At 38.3% G+C, this 19,592-nt stretch overlaps 1 non-coding gene across 1 annotated transcript; it reads left to right on the top strand.

The window, feature by feature from the left end:
- Positions 1-718: 718 nt before the first annotated feature.
- On the top strand, positions 719-822 carry LOC148573897 (small nucleolar RNA R71). The gene has a single exon (XR_015905986.1). It is a non-coding gene; the product is annotated as a small nucleolar RNA R71 (small nucleolar RNA).
- Positions 823-19,592: the final 18,770 nt, after the last annotated feature.

Here is a 19,592-nt window from a genome sequence, read left to right as displayed (position 1 = left end):
GCTTGGAAGAGTACTAGGAGGGAGTTCAGTAACTTTCTTACTCAGCTGACCCACTTATGCCTCCAAATTTCTAATGGAGGACCTTGTTTCAGTTATGAAACTTTGAGTGGTTTTAATTAGATCAGAGACTATGGTTGCTAAGTCAGAATGGCTCTTAGAATTCTCTGTCTGTTGCTGAGAAGATGATGGAAAAGGCTTGCTATTGCTAAACCTATTTCTTCCACCAATATTGTTGTTGAAGCCTTGTTGAGGCCTCTATTGATCCTTCCATGAGAGGTTTGGATGATTTCTCCATGAAGGATTATAGGTGTTTCTATAGGGTTCTCCCATGTAATTCACCTCTTCGATTGCTGGGTTCTCAGGATCATAAGCTTCTTCTTCAGATGAAGCTTCTTTGGTACTACCTGTTGCTGCTTGCATTCCATACAAACTTTGAGAAATCATATTGACTTGTTGAGTCAATATTTTGTTCTGAGCCAATATGGCATTCAGAGTATCAATCTCAAGAACTCCTTTCTTCTGATTTGTCCCATTATTCACAGGATTCCTTTCAGAAGTGTACATGAATTGGTTATTTGCAACCATTTCAATGAGTTCCTGAGCTTCTGCAGGCGTCTTCTTCAGATGAAGAGATCCTCCAGTAGAGTTATCTAATGACATCTTGGACAGTTCAGATAGACCATCATAGAAAATACCTATGATGCTCCATTCTGAAAGTATGTCAGAATGACACCTTCTGATCAATTGCTTGTATCTTTCCCAGGCTTCATAGAGGGATTCACCTTCCTTCTGTCTGAAGGTTTAGACTTCCACTCTAAGCTTGCTCAATTTTTGAGGTGGAAAGAACTTTGCCAAGAAGGCATTGACTAGCTTCTCCCAAGAGTTCAGGCTTTCTTTAGGTTGTGAATCCAACCATGTTCTAGCTCTGTCTCTTACAGCAAAGGGAAAAAGCATAAGCTTGTAGACCTCGGGATCAACCCTATTGGTCTTGACAGCGTCACAGATTTACAAGAATTCAGCTAAGAACTGATGAGGATCTTCTAATGGAAGTCCATAAAACTTGCAATTCTGTTGCATCAGAGAAACTAATTGAGGCTTAAGCTCAAAGTTGTTTGCTCCAATGGCAGGGATTGAGATGCTTCTCCTATAGAAGTCAGGAGTAGGTGCAGTAAAGTCACCAAGCACCTTCCTTTCATTGTTGGCATTGTTGTTGTTTTCGGCTGCCATGGCTTCTTCTTGTTTGAAAAGTTCTGTTAGGTCCTCTATAGAGAGTTGTACTTTAGCTTCTCTTAGTTTTCTCTTCAAGGTCCTTTCAGGTTCAGGATTAGCTTCAACAAGAATGCCTTTGTCCTTACTCCTGCTCATATGAAAAGAGAGAAGAAGAAAATATGAAATCCTCTATGTTACAGTATAGAGATTTCTTGAGGTGTCAGAGGAAAAGAAGAATAGAAGGAGGAGGTAGAAAAGAGAGAATTCAAACTTATCAAGGGAGATAGAGTTCGAATTGCATATTGAGGAGGAGTGTTGGTCCTTAAATAGAAAGGTGTGACAAGAGGGGAAGAATTTTCGAAATTAAAGTAAAAGATTTTGAAATAATTAAAAGAAATTTTGAAAATTTGGTATTTGATTTTTGAAAACTAAGATTGGGAAAGAAATTAAGTGATTTTTGAAAAAGATTTTGAAATTAGAAATAAAAAAGATATGATTGAAACTTAATTTTGAAAAAGATGTGATTGAAAAGATATGATTGAGAAGATATGATTGAGAATCAAATTTAAAAGAAGAAAGTTTTTTAAAATTAAAGTTGATTACTTGACCAACAAGAAATTAAAAGATATGATTCCAGAATTAATACTTTTGATCCTTTCTTAATAGGCAAGTAATAACTAATTGTAACAAGAATTTTCAAAAATAATAATAATTAAAAAAATAGAAAGAAATTGATTTTGAAAAGATATGATTTGAAAAAGATTTGAATTAAAAAAAAATCTTCCCTCTAGTGTCCTTCTGGCGTTAAACGCCCAGAATGGCATCCATTCTGACGTTTAACGCCCAAAATGCTACCTTTTTGGGTGTTTAACGCCCATGCAGGTACCCTGGCTGGCGTTTAAACGCCAGTTTTTCTTCTTCACTGGGCGTTTTGAACGCCCGGCTTTTTCTGTGTAATTCCTCTACTGAATGTTCTGAATCTTCAATTCTTTGTGTTATTAACTTGAAAAGACACAATTTTAAAATTTTTTTGAATTTTTAATGATGAGAAACAATAATAATAAAAGGAATGCAACTGAGATCAAATAAACAATGCATGCAAGACACCAAACTTAGAAGTTTGTATACTAAAGACTACAACAATTTGAAAATGCATGTAAGAAACAACAAAAGACACAAAATAAGAGAAATTAAAGATCAGAGCAATGAAATCATCAAGAACAGTTTGAAGATTAATGAAGAACATAATACATATATTCGAAAAAATGCAAGAAGAATAATAGACATGCAATTAGCACCAGACTCAAACAAGAAACATAAAATATTTTTTATTTTTATGATTTTATAAAATTTTTTGTGATTTTTCGAAAATTGAGTGGAGAAGAAAATAAAGGGATTTAAATTTTTAATACGAATTCCAGGAATCATTGCAATGTTAGTCTAAAACTCCGGTCCAGGAATTAGACATGGCTTACTAGCCAGCCAAGCTTACAGTGAAAGCTTCGGTCCAAAACACTAGACATGGCCAATGGCCAGCCAAGCTTTAGTAGATCATTACTTTCAACAGCAAGATTGATAGAAATCATCAAGCTCTTGTGATGATAAGTTGAAACCTCGGTCCAAAAGACTAGACATGGCTTCACAGCCAGCCAGACTTCAACAAATCATCATGAAACTCTAGATTCATTCTTAAAAACTCTGAAGAACATAATAGAAAAATTTTTTTTTGTATTTTTGAAAATTTTTTCAAAAATAAGAAGCAAAAAGCTTAAACATAAAATAAAATTACCTAATCTAAGCAACAAGATGAACCGTCAGTTTTCCAAACTCGAACAATCCCCGGCAACGGCGCCAAAAACTTGGTGCACGAAATTGTGATCATCAACAATGGCGCCAAACACTTGGAGCTCTCAAACGTGAATCACACTTTGTCACAATTCTGCACAACTAACCAGCAAGTGCACTGGGTCGTCCAAGTAATACCTTACATGAGTAAGGGTCGATCCCACGGAGATTGTCGGCTTGAAGCAAGCTATGGTCATCTTGTAAATCTCAGTCAGGCAGATTCAAATGGTTATGGAGAATTGATAATAAAATATAAAATAGAATAAAGATAGAGATACTTATGTAATTCATTGGTAGGAATTTCAGATAAGCGTTTGAAGATGCTTTGTTCCTTCTGAACCTCTGCTTTCCTATTGCCTTCTTCCAACCATTCATACTCCTTTCCATGGCAAGCTTTATGTTGGGCATCACCGTTGTCAATGGCTACTTCCCGTCCTCTCAGTGAAAATGTTACAAATGCGCTGTCACCGCATGGCTAATCATCTGTCGGTTCTCGATCATGTTGGAATAGGATCCATTGATCCTTTTGCGTCTGTCACACGCCCAACAATCGCGAGTTTGAAGCTCGTCACAGTCATCCCTTCCCAAATCCTACTTGGAATACCACAGACAAGGTTTAGACTTTCCGGATCTCAAGAATGACCGTCAATAATTCTAGCCTATACCACGAAGGTTCAAATCTTAGATTAGACACCCAAGAGATACGCATTCAGGCCGTTGCTAGTAGAACAGAGGTGGTTGTCAGGCACATGTTCATAGGTGAGAACGATGATGAGTGTCACGGATCATCACATTCATCAAGTTGAAGAACGAATGAATATCTTAGAGAAGAATTAGGCGTGAATTGAATAGAAAAACATTAGTACTTTGCATTAATTCATAAAGAACAGCAGAGCTCCATACCTTAATCTATGATGTGTAGAAACTCAACCGTTGAGAATACATAAGAACAAAAGGTTCAGGCATGGCCGAATGGCCAGCCCCCATAAAGGTCTAATATAGCATAAGACAAATCAAAGATGGATTCAAAATACAATAGCAAAAGGTCCTATTTATAGAGAACTGGTAGCCTAGGGTTACAGAAATAAGTAATTAATGCAGAAATCTTCTTCCGGGCCCACATGGTATGTGCTTGAGCTGAGCATTAAAGCTTTCACATGTAGAGACTTTTCTTGGAGTTAAACACCAGGTTTTGTGCCAGTTTGGGCGTTTAACTCCAGCTTTTATGCCAGTTCTGGCGTTTTGACACCAGAATTTCTATGCTGACTTGGAACGCCGGTTAGGGCCATCAAATCTTGGGCAAAGTATGGACTATTATATATTGCTAGAAAGCCCAGGATATCTACTTTCCAACTCAATTAAGAGCGTGCCAATTGAGCTTCTGTAGCTCCAGAAAATCTACTTTGAGTGCAGGGAGGTCAAAATCCAACAGCATCTGCAGTCCTTTTTTTCAGCCTCTAAATCAGATTTTTGCTCAGGTCCCTCAATTTCAGCCAGAAAATACCTGAAATCATAGAAAAACACACAAACTCATAGTAAAGTCCAGAAATGTGATTTTTATTTAAAAACTAATAAAAACATAATAAAAACTAACTAAAACACACTAAAAAGACACTAAAAACAATGCCAAAAAGCGTATAAATTATCCGCTCATCCGAAAGCAATGGAGGATCTTCCTCCAAAGGCTTTGTACCAAAGAGCTTGGCATTAAGCTTCATGAGAGCTCTTTGGTACCGAGCAACTTGCTCTTCCCTAGTGTCTTCATCCTCATCAGAGGATGAGTATTCATCAGAACTCATGCACTGCAGAAGTGCATGCAAAGGAACCTCTATGGTCTTTATGTGAGCCTTGGCTTCCTTTGGTTCTGGGATAGGGGTTTCTTGAGTGGGAATTGAGCACCCAGAAGGTGTGCTTTTACTGGCATTCAACGCCAGCTCTATTAGCTCTTTGGGCGTTGAACGCCCTTGCTGTGTACCCTTACTGGCATTAAACGCCGGTTCATCTATCCTTTTGGGCGTTGAACACCCAGCAGGGGTATCCTTGCTGGTGTTCAACGCCAGCTTCCCTGACTGTGTGGGTGTTGAATGCCCAATGAGGGGTTCATCACTGGCATTCAGCGCCAGAATGCCTGCCTGTTTGGGCATTGAACGCCTAGCCAGTGTTCCCTGGCTAGCGTTCAACGCCCGCTCTGCTGCCGGGATGGGCGTTGAACGCCTAGTGAGTGGTTCCTCACTGGCGTTCAGCGCCAGGCTTATTACCAGATTGGGCATTGAATGCCCAGTGATATGTCCTTCACTGGCTTTCAGTGCCACCACATTCTCTCCAGGTTCGGCCTCAGCCTCAGAGGTGATGGCCTTGCACTCTTCTCTTGGGTTAACTTCAGTGTTACTTGGAAGAGTGTCAAGAGGAGTCTCAGGGAACCTCTTGCTTAGTTGACCAACTTGCACCACCAACTTTCTAATGGAAGACCTTGTTTCATTAATGAAACTATGAGTGGTCTTAGAGAGGCTAGAAACCAGAGTGACTGATGAACAGATCTTTGCTAGTAAAGAATTCACAATAAGTTCCCGTTGGAAGTATAGTTTCTAAACCAATAATTATCCTTTCATACAAAAATTTGGCTGTCACTAAAATAAACCCAATAAAATTAAACTGAAGTATTTAAACCTCGGGTCGTCTCTCAAGGAATTGCAGGGAGGTGTGTTACTTATAATTGGTTATGAGATTGTGTCTTTTTGGGTTTTTGAAATAAGGAACAAGGAAAGTAAATGACAAGAAAGTAAACTAATAGCTAAGAAAGCTCTTGGCAAGGTATGAGAATTAGAAGTCCTATCCTAGCTATCCTTATCAATTGTGACATCAATTGTCCATTGCTCCCACTTAGTTAACCTCTAACTATAAAGGAAAGTCAAGTGGATGAATATTTGATTTCTCAAGTTCTAGTTAACTCCTAAGGAAAGACTAGCTTTAGAGGGATCCAAATCAACTAGCAACTTCTAATTATCAATCAACAAAGGAGTTTGATAACTCAAGAGTCTCCAATTACTCAACCAAAGCCAAGAGGAGAGAAATCTAAACTAAAATCCAACCAAGTATTTTATCAAACACTTGAAAGGCATAACATAAAAACATAGAGAAGCAAGAAGAGATAATAAAATCCAAACAACCAATTGAAAGCATCAATAACATAAATTGAAGAAATCAACCATAAATATGAAATACCTCAATCTGCATTAAATAAAAAATCAAATCTAACATGACGAATTCATAAACTAAATTGGCAACATAAAGTAATCAATAAGGAAAATAAATAAACTAGAAAGCTATAACATTTAAAAGTAGAAGAGAAATTAAATTAAACTAAGAAATTTGAAATTGAGAAGAACTAAAAAGAATCCTAAAACCTAGAGAGAGGGGAGAGCCTCTCTCTCTCTCTAGAAAACTACATCTAAAACCTAAAATTATGTGAATGAAAGTTGTATGATTGAATGAGTGAATGATTCTCCCACTCTGCAGCCTCTAATCTGTGTTTTTCGGGCTTCAAAATGTTCCAAAAATAGCCCAAAAATCGCCCCTAGCGACTTCTGATACGTCCAGCACGTGGCTTTGTCACGCGTACGCATCGCTGAACTTTTGCAAGGTCACGCATACGCGTGATGCACGTGTGTGCCTCGCTTAACTTCATGGAAACTATGGCAGATTGTATATCATTTTGAAGCCCCATATGTTAGCTTTCCAACGCAACTGAAACTGCCTCATTTGGACCTCTGTAGCTCAAGTTATGATCGATTTAGTATGAAGAGGTCAGGCTTGACAACTTAGCAATTCCTTCAATTTCTTGTATTCTTTCCACTTTTGCATGCTTCCTTTCCATCCTCTAAGCCATTCCTGCCCTATAAACCCTGAAATCACTTAACACACATATCAAGGCATTGAATGGTAATAAGAGAGGATTATGATTAGCAAATTTAGGGTCAAAGAAGCATGTTTTCAATCATAGCACAAAATTAGAGGTTTCCATATTCCCTTGAGAAGATGAGAATGGTGGTCTGTTGTTGAACCTATTCTGGTTTCTTCCATCTTGATTGTTGTTGAAGCCTTGCTGAGGCTTCTGTTGATCCTTCCATGAAAGGTTAGGATGATTCCTCCATAAAGGATTGTAGGTGTTTCCATAAGGTTCTCCCTTGTAATTCACCTCCTCCACGGTGGGTTGATCAAGATCATAAGCATTGACGTTAGGATTTTTGCCAGTAAAGAATTTTATAAAAACATTCGCGTTGTAGATATAGTCTCTAAACCAATAGAAATCCCTTCGTACAAATATTTTGGTTGTCACAAGTAACAAACCCCTAAATAAATTGATAACCGAAGTATTTAAACCTCGGGTCATCTTCTCAAGGAATTGCAAAAAAGTATGTTCTTATTATTGGTTATGAAGATTGTAAATTGGTGTTTTGAAGGTAGGGAGCAAGTAATTTGAATTTCAATTAAAATAAATAAAAGACTGTAAAGTAAATAAATAACTGTAAAACACACTTTTGGCAAGGTATGAGAAATTAGAAGTCCTATCCTAGTTACCCTTAACAATGATGATGAAAATTGAATCTTAATTCCACTTAGTTAACATTTGCTAGAGCAAGGGAAGGTCAAGTGACTAATTAGTTAGATCCTGAAATCCTAGTTAATCCCTAAGGAAAGATTGGGATTATTGAAGTTCAATTCAATTAGCAAAGATAACGATTATCAATCATGTTTGAGTTTGATAACTCCTGAGTTACTGATTTCTTAACCAAGACCAGAAGGGGAAAGTAAATCTACTGGAATAAAAATGTCTTCAGATTGGGGATAAAAGTAACATAAATAAAAGAAAGCAATATTAAACTGAAATACCTCAAATAACATTAATTCAAAGAGAAATCTGTAACATGGAAGAATTCATAATTAAATTGAGAAAATAATAAAAAGGAATATTGAACCTGATAAAGAGATAATCCGGAAAGCAAATAAAATCCTAAATCTAAATCCTAATCCTAAAGAGAGAGGAGAGAATCTCTCTCCAAACTAAATCTAAATCATGGAAAACTAACTAACTGGAGACTCTGCTCTGAATGGATGCATTCCCCCACTTCATAACCTCTGGTCTATGCCTTCTGGACTTAGATTTGGGCCAAAAAGGGCTTCAGAATTTGCTATGAGCGTTTTCTACAATTTCTGGTGCGTGGCCTCTGTCACGCGTCCGTGTGGGTCACGCGGTCGTGTCATTGGGAGTTTTTTCTTGTCACGCGGTCGCGTCAGTCATGCGGCCGCATCATGTGCGTTCTGCTTGTGGCGCGCGATCGCGTCAGTCACGCGGTCGCGTCATTGTTGTTTCGCGCTAGCATGCGGCCGCGTCACCCATGCGATCGCCTGGATGCCAATTTCTTCAAAAACTCCGTTTGGTGCTTTCCTTCCATTTTTGTATGTTTGCTTTCCATCCTTTAAGTCATTCCTGCCTTAGAAGATCTGAAACTACTCAACACACTAATCACGACATCGAATGGAAATAAAGGGTAATCAAAATAATTATTTTTAGGCATAGGAAACATGTTTTTCACATACATCACATAATAAGGAAGGAAATGTAAAACCATGCAATTAATATGAATAAGTGGGTGAAGGATTGAATAAATCACTCAGATTAAGCACAAAATATATCATAAAATATGAGTTTATCAACTTCCCCACACTTAAACAATAGCATGTCCTCATGCTAAATCCAAGATAATAAGTAAGTTAAGGTTAAAGTGGTGGAATGTCATGCAATGCAATCTAATCTAAATGAAACTACCTAAATGAATCATGCAATTCTAAATTTTTATTCACTTGTATATAAAGCTTACATGTAGTTGAATTAATTCACATTCTCAAGGAATCATATATATAACCAAGCCTTAGATAGTGACAAAGTGCCTTTACAATTGAGATGGGAGAAAAACATTTTATAAACTTGCAAGACAATTTATAATTTAAGCAGAGATATATGATAATGAGCTATTGAACCCTCACTGGATTTTGTGTTTACTCTCTAGTCACTCAGTGTTTATTGGGTTAATCACTCTATTCTTCTTTTTATCCTTCCTTTCTATAACTTTGTTCTTCATCTAACCAATCAACAATTATAGAATATAGGCATACAAAAGTCATGAGGTCTTTAATTAAGGTTGTAATGGGGCCAAGGTAAAGGTAAAGGTATATGTATAAGGCTAAGTGAGCTAATTAAGTGAATCCTTGATTAGTTTAAGATCTCACCTAACATACATACTTTGTAAAGCAAAACTTCTTTACCTATTTTCCCACTTTTTCCCACTTTTGATGTTACATGCTCATACTCTAACTTTTGTCCCATGTGCATTTATTTTGCAATTGGAAAATTCTTTTGTATCCCCTTTATTCAAATATTGAAAAATAACATTTTTTTTGTTGCACATGATAATTCAATTATTTGATTTTACATGAGCATGCTTCCCAAAAATTTTTATTTGAATAATTTTATTCTTTTCAACTTTTCTACCTTTTGTTTTTATCATCCATGTTCCCAAAAGGTTTCCCATACTTAAACAATTACACACTTTCTATCTTAAGCTAACTAGGATTGAACTTGGGATTTTTATTTTGTTTTTCTGCTTAAGGCTAGTATTGTGGCTTATAGAATAATAGGGGATTTAAAGGCTCAAGGGGGTTAACAAGGGTGATGTAAAAGGTAGGCTAATTTGGGATAAGTGAGCTAAAATTAAACAATGGCCTCAATCACTCTCTTGGTATGTATTTCTATTCTATAATCGGACATATAGATTAAAACAAAATAAAGAACACCAGAATAAATAAGAAGGGTGGAACACACAGGAATAAAATTTTATGGTTTGAATGTAACCATACAATTAAACTCAAAACTCACAGGCTGTGTGTTCTCTAACTCAAAAATCATATATCAGTTATGTATGTCATGCAAGTAAAATTAAAAGTTCTCATTATTCTCAATGTAAAACTTAAGGTGGCTTTAAAGTTCTAGTGTTCCTCCTTGATGAAATATTGTTAACTAACTAACATGTAATGCTATATACACAAGGTGTGTGGATTGTTTCTATTATGTTCAAGTTCCTAGTTTACTTCCTTTTTATATTTTCAATATAAACTAAGCTATCTTATGCTAAAAAGGGTAAACTATACTAATTAATCCACAATTTCTATAACTAGTAAGTTAGAATTGCAACTAAACTAAATGGCTAAAATATGAACTAAAGTGCGAAATACAGGAAATAGAGTATAAATACATAAAAATAGCAATGTATAAGTATTGGGAAAATAAAAATAAAAATAAAGAGAAAAATACAGAAAAATAGCAAAATAAAATGAAGGAGTCTGTAGTGGTTCACCAAAAGAATACGCCAGAGATGGCGACCTCCCCACACATAAAATGAAGCATCGTCCCTGATGCTCACTCAAGCAGGGTGTGAAGGGGTGTCATCACTGGAAGGGTGGGTAGCTGGAGTCTCTGTGGTGGCGGTCTGAGGATCTGCCTGCTGCAGAGGAGGTGCTGACTGGATAGGGATCTCGGGGTCTACAGCCTGAATCTGAGGCGGAGCCTCCTGATGTGATGCAGCCTGCTCTGTGCCTGCCGGCGCAGCCTCGCTCTGTGGATGGGTCGCTGCCTCGTGATCATCCGCCTCCTCCTCAGATGGTATGTCAGGCTCTGAGGGAATGTCACCGCCAGATCGGATCATCAGCTTCAGGTGCTCATAGCGTCGCTTGTTGCGACGCTCCATCTGGTCGTGCCGTCGAAACAGGCGGTGCACTAGGTGATAAATAGGCTCTGGGGCAGGTGGAGGTGCAGTGGTGGTGGCTGGGGTAGCTGGGGCAGCTGTGGAAGAAGAGGGGCCGGCAGATGGTGTGGCTGTCTCATCAGTAGCAGTGAGGAATGGAGGACTTTAGCCCAAAGCCAGAAAGTTCCTGCTATGAGGGATAATTGATGACAAGTCATCTGAGCCTAGTTTCACTAGCCTTTTTCTTTTGTTTTCAATTGAATTATGCACTTTCTTGAGTCAAAAGCAAGCCAATTGGGTAGATTTTCATGTTTCCTTTGATTTAATCAACGATGTATGAATTCATGCTATTTCATGAGGTTTTATGCTATAATTGTCACATATTATGATAAAATGAATATCTCATGATTTTAAGCATAGCTTTGATGTGTTTGGTTGATTAATGATAGGTGAAGAAAGCTTGGAGAAAGGTTGAAGCAAGAAGGAATGGCTAGGAGTAAACAGAGGACAATGGAATAAGTGAAAATGAACCAGGAAGCAAAAAGCTGGACCAAAAGTTAGCCTCAAACTTTTGCACAAACTTTTGGGTGAAAAGTTAGCCCCAACGTTAGCCCCTAACTTTTGGGCTAACGTTGGAACTTGAAAATCACTCCCTGGGCACCAAAAGTTTGCGCCAACGTTAGCCCCTAACTTTTGGGCTAACGTTGGCACATGAAAATCACCCCTGGGCACCAAAAGCTTGCGCCAACGTTAGCCCCTAACTTGGTGGCTAACGTTGGCATAAGAAAAACCTCCCTGGCCACCAAAAGTTTGTGCCAACGTTAGCCCCTAACTTTTGGGCTAACGTTGGCACATGAAAAATACAAGGGGAGGAGCAAAAGTTTGCGCCAATGTTAGCCTCTAACTTTTGGGCTAACGTTGGCGCCATAAGTACACATTAGGAGGCCAACGTTGGAGCAAAAGTTAGACCCCTAACTTTTGTCCCAACGTGGATAGCAGCAAGTTATGGTGGCTGATATGAAAAGTTGGAGCAAAAGTTAGCCCCTAACTTTTGCTCAAACTTTTACTCCAACTTTTGCAAAACTCCAACCCGGTTCATTTGGTTCACTTTGGTTCTTCTCCAAACTCCAAGAGCAATCAACCAAGGCCTCTTTCAACCCAATTCCACCAAGAGCAAAGGCCCAACTCAAGGCTTGAAGATCATTTGAAGAAAGTGTATAAATAGGATAGAATTCAAGTTCTTCGGGGAGCTTTCCCTTTGAATTTTCATAATAGTTTTTGGAGAGCTTTGGATATTGAGTGATCTTTAATTTCTTAGTCTTGGGGAAGGAGAATTCACTTCTCTTCCTCTTAGTTTTATTGCTTTCAATTTCAATTACAATTGTCTTGGATCTTGGGTTGGAGAATTGAAGAAATTCTGTTTCAATCTCATCCTTGGATCTCTTTGCTTTATTTACTGCTTGATTGAATTTAATTTCTGTTAATTGCTCTTCATCTACTTTCCTTGCAATTTACAATTCCCTTGCAATTGTTCTTGTTGGATCTAGGAAGGCATTGAGATCTAGACTCGGTTTTCTAGTCTCTGGGTCCTGAGATCTGAACTTTCAATTTCTAATTCTCTGTTTACTGTTTTCATGTTCATTTACTTTTCTGCTTCAAGATCCGATTTAACCCAAACCCTCTTCTACTTCTCTGCTTGATGCACATTTACTTTTCCTTGTTTAATTTTTGCAAATCCAAGTCCCAATCCCCTTTTACAATTCAAGTCATTTACATTTCTTGCACTTTAAAATTCCGTAATTTACATTTCTTGCATTCTAAGTTTCTTCCATTTAATTTCTTGTTCTTTAAGATTCAACAATTTATTTCCTGTTCTCTTTAATTCCATGCAATTTAATTTCTGCAAATCACAAAACACTCAACCAAATCTTGATTCGCTTGACTAAATTAACCACTAAGCTAAAATTGCTCAATCCTTCAATCCCTGTGGGATCGACCTCACTCCCGTGAGTTTTTATTACTTGATGTGACCCGGTACACTTGCCGGTTAGATTTGTGTGTTTTGGGAGAAATTCATTTTTCCACCAAAATACTCATCAAGTTTTTGGCGCCGTTGCCGGGGATTGATTAGATTGACAATGATTAAGTGAGGTGGTGATCTAGATCAAGCACTTTTTCTTTTCTGTTTCTTTAACTTTTGACTAACACGCTAACTGTTTGAATTTTTGCCTAAGCTAACTAATATTTCACTTCAGCCATGGATTGAAGTGTTATTGCTTTTCTGGTATTGTGTGATTCTTGTGTTTTGCTTGTATGTCAGATACAAGAAGGGAGATCCCTACCTTTCATGAAACTGACGAAAGAATCCTCCGAAGGCTAAGAAGAGAAGCAAGAGAAAAAAATGTTGCTGGAGAGGAAGAATTAGATGAAGAATATCATGAATTGGAGGAGCACTCAACAAATCCAACAAATCCACCAGTGAGAATGGCCAACAACAATGGTCAACCCCAGAGGAGAGTCTTGGCTTCATATACATTTGCTAATCCAAGGCATTGTGGGAGTAGCATCCTTACCCCAAATGTCGATGCAAATAACTTTGAATTGAAGCCCCAACTCATCACCTTGGTACAGAACAACTGTTCCTATGGAGGAGGCCCTTTGGAAGATCCAAACCAGCACCTATCCACCTTCCTGAGGATATGTAACACAGTGAAGACCAATGGCGTGAATCCTGAGACGTACAAGCTTCTGCTGTTCCCGTTCTCATTAAGGGACAAGGCAGCACAATGGCTTGAAACTTTTCCTCAAGGAAGCATCACTAGCTGGGATGATTTGGTGACTAAATTTCTAGCCAAATTCTATCCACCCCAAAGAGTCATCAGGCTGAAAATTGAGGTGCAAACATTCACACAATTGGATGCTGAAAATCTGTATGAAGCATGGGAGAGATACAAGGCTCTGCTGAGGAAATGTCCACCAGAAATGTTCACTGAGTGGGACAAGCTATAGAACTTCTATGAAGGACTCACTCTAAAGGCTCAAGAGGCACTTGACTATTCAGCAGGAGGCTCAATGCAACTCATGAAGACAGCTGAAGAAGCTCAGAACCTCATTGACATGGTGGCTAACAACCAATATTTCTTTGGCCATCAGAGACAACACCAACCATCACTAAGGAAAGGAGTGTTAGAAATGGAAGGGGTTGACACCCTCCTAGCTCAAAACAAGATAATGCAGCAGCAGATTCAAGAACAATTTGAGCAGATGGCTAAAAAGATTGATAGTTTACAAGTTGCAGCAGTGAATACAAGCCAACCATCAACCACATGGGGACAAAATGAAGAAAACCAAGAAAATCAGCAGCAGGAACAACCTCAATATGTGCACAACCAAGGCTCAGGCCAAAATGAGGTTTATGGTGACACCTACAATTCATCCTGGAAGAACCATCCAAATCTCAGATGGGGAGATAACCACACAAAAACCAACAACCATGGCAAAGGAATTCAAACCAAAACAACTCAAGAAACAACCAGAACAACAACCAGCAAAACATAACCCACAATCCATATAGAAAACCCCAAAATGACCACCCAAATTCCAGCTATTATCAACCCAATAATTCAGTCACTAACCAAAACAACCAACAACCACCTTCCACATCCACATTCCATCCACAAAACAACCCTACAAATAACTTCCAGCAACCACGTTCCACCCCCATCATACCACCAATAGACCATCATGAAAGTAGGATTTCAAGTCTTGAGGCAGCCATACAAGCAATTGCTCAGTCCACTCAAAGCTTGGTCAAAGTGCAAGAGAGAAATGAAGCTACCATGAAGAGCCTTGAACGACAAGTGGGACAATTGGCCAAACAAGCTGAACGGCCAACCAATGTTCTCCCAAGTGATACAATCTCCAATCCTAAGGACAAAGGAAAAGCTACAAAGTGGGAGGAGTGCAAAGCAATCATAGTGGAAAGTGAGAAGAAAGCCATCAATCAGGAAGAACACAACAGAGAAGTTCCACAAGAAGAGATAGAAGAGAGAAGTGAAGAGGATCAGAAAATCAAGAATGCAAAAAGTTCAAAAAGAGATAAAGACATCCTTGAAACACAACTACAAGAGAAGAAGGAAAGGGTGAAGCCACATATCCCCAAACTTCCATACCCTCAGAGGTTCAAAAAAGAGAATGAGGATAAGCAATACTCAAAGTTCCTGGACATATTCAAGACCCTCAGCATCAATATTCCTTTCTTATAAGCACTTGAACAGATGCCAATGTATGCTAAATTTATGAAGGAAGTGCTGACAAAGAAAAAGTCCCTAAAAGAAGGACAAATTGTTGAGATGACAATGGAATGTAGTGCTATTCTCCAAAGAGAGTTACCAGAGAAGAAAGATGATCCTGGGAGTTTTTATATACCTTGCACCATAGGAGACATAACAATTGAAAAGTCATTCTGTGACCTTGGTGCAAGCATAAACTTGATGCCTTTGTCTCTAATGAGGAAACTTCGAATTTGTGAGCTGAAATCCACACGAATACTCCTTCAAATGGCTGACAAATCCATCCAACAAGCAGTTGGAGTTGTAGAGAATGTACTGGTAAAAGTGAGGAAATTCCTTCTCCCAGCTGATTTTGTCATCCTGGATATGGAGGAGGACCCTAACACCCCCATCATTCTGGGGAGGCCTTTCCTGGCTACGGGCAGAGCATTGATAGATGTTGAAAAAGGGGAATTGTTGCTGAGAGTGCATGATGAGCACCTAGCATTCCATGTTTTTAAAACTCTGCATGAGCCCACTCAAGAAGAAGATTGTATGGAGGATAAAGCCAGGGATCAAAGCTTGAAGGAGGCATTCAATGAGTTAACTCCAAGACTTCTAAATCCATGCTTGAATGAAGTAGAGATGGTGCAACAGACTAAAGAAATCAAGGAGGGAATAGATCCAAAACCCCCAGATGAGAACCTCAACACTCCAGATAAAGAACCACCAAGGCGGGGAGTATTTTTTGAGAAAGAAAAGAAGAAGAGGCCAAGAGGGTGGAGAAACAAGAAGATCCCTACTGAAGGCTTTTCGCCAGGGGATAAAGTAGTGTTAAACACCCAACCAATGAAGGTGTCCCCACAATCATCTGAATACTATACTGTGAACCAGATCCTTTCACTTGAACACCTAGAGATCATCAAAGAGGAGACTGGAAGAAAGTTCACAGTAAGAGGAGAAAAGCTGAGGCACTATGATTTTCAACCTCCATGATCAAAGAACAAGATGTCAAGCTAATGACATTAAAAGAGCGCTTGTTGGGAGGCAACCCAACCTGAGGTAGTTCACTTTTCATAGCTATTTCAATAAAAGGGTTAATTAGACTTATCTATATTGCAAGGAGCTAAGTTTGGTGTTGCACACCAAAATAAATTAAGAGAGAATGAAAGATTCTAAGTTTGGTGTTCCACCAAATTCTCATTTAAAAGCACATTCTCACCTTCTACATACATGGCTGCTAGCTCCAAGTAATCAGATAAACTAATTAACCAATTGTTTCCTTTTTAGTTTTTTTAGTTTTTATTGTCTTTAACAAAGATAGGAGGATTTCACATATAGTTATTTTGATGCATGAGAAAGGTGGCAAGGAACTAAGTTTGGTGTTCACACACCAAAGTAAGTTCAAAAGCCTACAAGAAAATCCTGCACACTAACAAGTTACCTAAGGGCTTGAGAAACAAGCAACTTCCATGAACTTTATAGGAATTCAATCACTCTCTTGGAAGGGTTACATACCATCAGCCGAGAGTAAGAAGAAGAAGCCACCAAGAGGTTGTATTGTCACTTAATTCTATCAGCATTGAACTGTTTTAATTTGGAAGTTTGAGTGTTACCATTGCAACAGTAACTATTAGTTCAGTCATTTTGCATCTTGAGTGTTCTAATTGAAATAAGTATGCTAGCTTAAGTGTGTGCTTGTGTGTTCACTTTCACTTAACAAAAAGCATGCTTTGTCCCCTGTATTTTCAATTCAATAAAAGAAATGTTTGAATGTGAAGTGAGATAGTTCTCTGTTAGATAGAAGTACAATAAAAGTAAGTGGTGGTATGTGTGTGATTGTATAATAGCTCACCTTTAATGAATAAGAACACTAGGATGTCTCCTCTTAAGTAGAAAGTAGCTACTGTCTATGAATCTCAATCGAATAAAAATCCTTGGTTAGAAAGAAAAACAAAAAGAAAGAAAAAAGGGGAGAAAAAGAAATAGCCAAGAAGTGGCAGAACAAAAGAAAAACAAAAAGAAATAAAGCTGGACACCAATAGCTTGAACCTTAGAATATATGCATGTGGTGTCTTTGTATTAGGATCTGCTTGGATTATTAAGCTCTTTGGAGTGCATCAACACTTGATGACTTGGGTTAACTAACCCGGGATCATCAGCTGAAAGTCCACTATCAAGAGCAACCTAACTACAAGGCATTTAGTAGCCCAAAGAGGTGCTAGGCATCAATGTTCTAAGAAGGAATGTGAGCCAAGTGTCTATAGTGAATAATGTGTCAAGTATAAAGAAAAGGAAATGAACTTGCTACACATGACACTCAAATAAAGCTCATGAACAAGATAATAGCCAAGGATAAAGGAATAATGAGAGGTCATAGCAGTATGTTACTTGAAGCTTGGAAGAGGCTTTCTAGGCTTAAGAGTCAATAAGAGGTGAGTGTGTACATATCCACATAAAACCCCATGAACTATCAATAACACTCTACTAGCATGAACATCCTCTCCCATTTCATTCTTTCTTCTCAATAAATCATTTCTTGCTTGGGGACAAGCAAGCTTTAAGGGTGTTGTGATGACAAGTCATCTGAGCCTAGTTTCACTAGCCTTTTTCTTTTGTTTTCAATTGAATTATGCACTTTCTTGAGTCAAAAGCAAGCCAATTGGGTAGATTTTCATGTTTCCTTTGATTTAATCAACCATGTATGAATTCATGCTATTTCATGAGGTTTTATGCTATAATTGTCACATATTATGATAAAATGAATATCTCATAATTTTAAGCATAGCTTTGATGTGTTTGGTTGATTAATGATAGGTGAAGAAAGCTTGGAGAAAGGTTGAAGCAAGAAGGAATGGCTAGGAGTAAAGAGAGGACAATGGAATAAGTGAAAATGAACCAGGAAGCAAAAAGCTGGACCAAAAGTTAGCCTCAAACTTTTGCACAAACTTTTGGGTGAAAAGTTAGCCCCAACGTTAGCCCCTAACTTTTGGGCTAACGTTGGAACTTGAAAATCACTCCCTGGGCACCAAAAGTTTGCGCCAACGTTAGCCCCTAACTTTTGGGCTAACGTTGGCACAAGAAAATCACCCCTAGGCACCAAAAGTTTGCGCCAACGTTAGCCCCTAACTTGGTGGCTAACGTTGGCATAAGAAAAACCTCCCTGGCCACCAAAAGTTTGCGCCAACGTTAGCCCCTAACTTTTGGGCTAACGTTGGCACATGAAAAATACAAGGGGAGGAGCAAAAGTTTGCGCCAACGTTAGCCTCTAACTTTTGGGCTAACGTTGGCGCCATAAGTACACATTAGGAGGCCAACGTTGGAGCAAAAGTTAGACCCCTAACTTTTGTCCCAACGTGGATAGCAGCAAGTTATGGTGGCTGATATGAAAAGTTGGAGCAAAAGTTAGCCCCTAACTTTTGCTCAAACTTTTACTCCAACTTTTGCAAAACTCCAACCCGGTTCATTTGGTTCACTTTGGTTCTTCTCCAAACTCCAAGAGCAATCAACCAAGGCCTCTTTCAACCCAATTCCACCAAGAGCAAAGGCCCAATTCAAGGCTTGAAGATCATTTGAAGAAAGTTTATAAATAGGATAGAATTCAAGTTCTTCGGGGAGCTTTCCTTTTGAATTTTCATAATAGTTTTCGGAGAGCTTTGGATATTGAGTGATCTTTAATTTCTTAGTCTTGGGGAAGGAGAATTCACTTCTCTTCCTTTTAGTTTTATTGCTTTCAATTTCAATTACAATTGTCTTGGATCTTGGGTTGGAGAATTGAAGAAATTCTGTTTCAATCTCATCCTTGGATCTCTTTGCTTTATTTACTGCTTGATTGAATTTAATTTCTGTTAATTGCTCTTCATCTACTTTCCTTGCAATTTACAATTCCCTTGCAATTGTTCTTGTTGGATCTAGGAAGGCATTGAGATCTAGACTCGGTTTTCTAGTCTCTGGATCCTGAGATCTGAACTTTCAATTTCTAATTTTCTGTTTACTGTTTTCATGTTCATTTACTTTTCTGCTTCAAGATCCGATTTAACCCAAACCCTCTTCTACTTCTCTGCTTGATGCACATTTACTTTTCCTTGTTTAATTTTTGCAAATCCAAGTCCCAATCCCCTTTACAATTCAAGTCATTTACATTTCTTGCACTTTAAGATTCCGCAATTTACATTTCTTGCATTCTAAGTTTCTGCCATTTAATTTCTTGTTCTTTAAGATTCAGCAATTTATTTCCTGTTCTCTTTAATTCCATGCAATTTAATTTCTGCAAATCACAAAACACTCAACCAAATCTTGATTCGCTTGACTAAATTAACCACTAAGCTAAAATTGCTCAATCCTTCAATCCCTGTGGGATCGACCTCACTCCCGTGAGTTTTTATTACTTGATGCGACCCGGTACACTTGCCGGTTAGATTTGTGTGTTTTGGGAGAAATTCATTTTTCCACCAAAATACTCATCAAT

Source organism: Arachis ipaensis, chromosome B2 (genome assembly GCF_059453495.1).
Source record: "Arachis ipaensis isolate K30076 ecotype BB chromosome B2, ASM5945349v1, whole genome shotgun sequence".
In the NCBI taxonomy this organism is placed as follows: domain Eukaryota; kingdom Viridiplantae; phylum Streptophyta; class Magnoliopsida; order Fabales; family Fabaceae; genus Arachis; species Arachis ipaensis.
The sequence above is the reverse complement of the archived record's forward strand: the minus strand, read 5'-3'. Positions and strand labels throughout refer to the sequence as shown.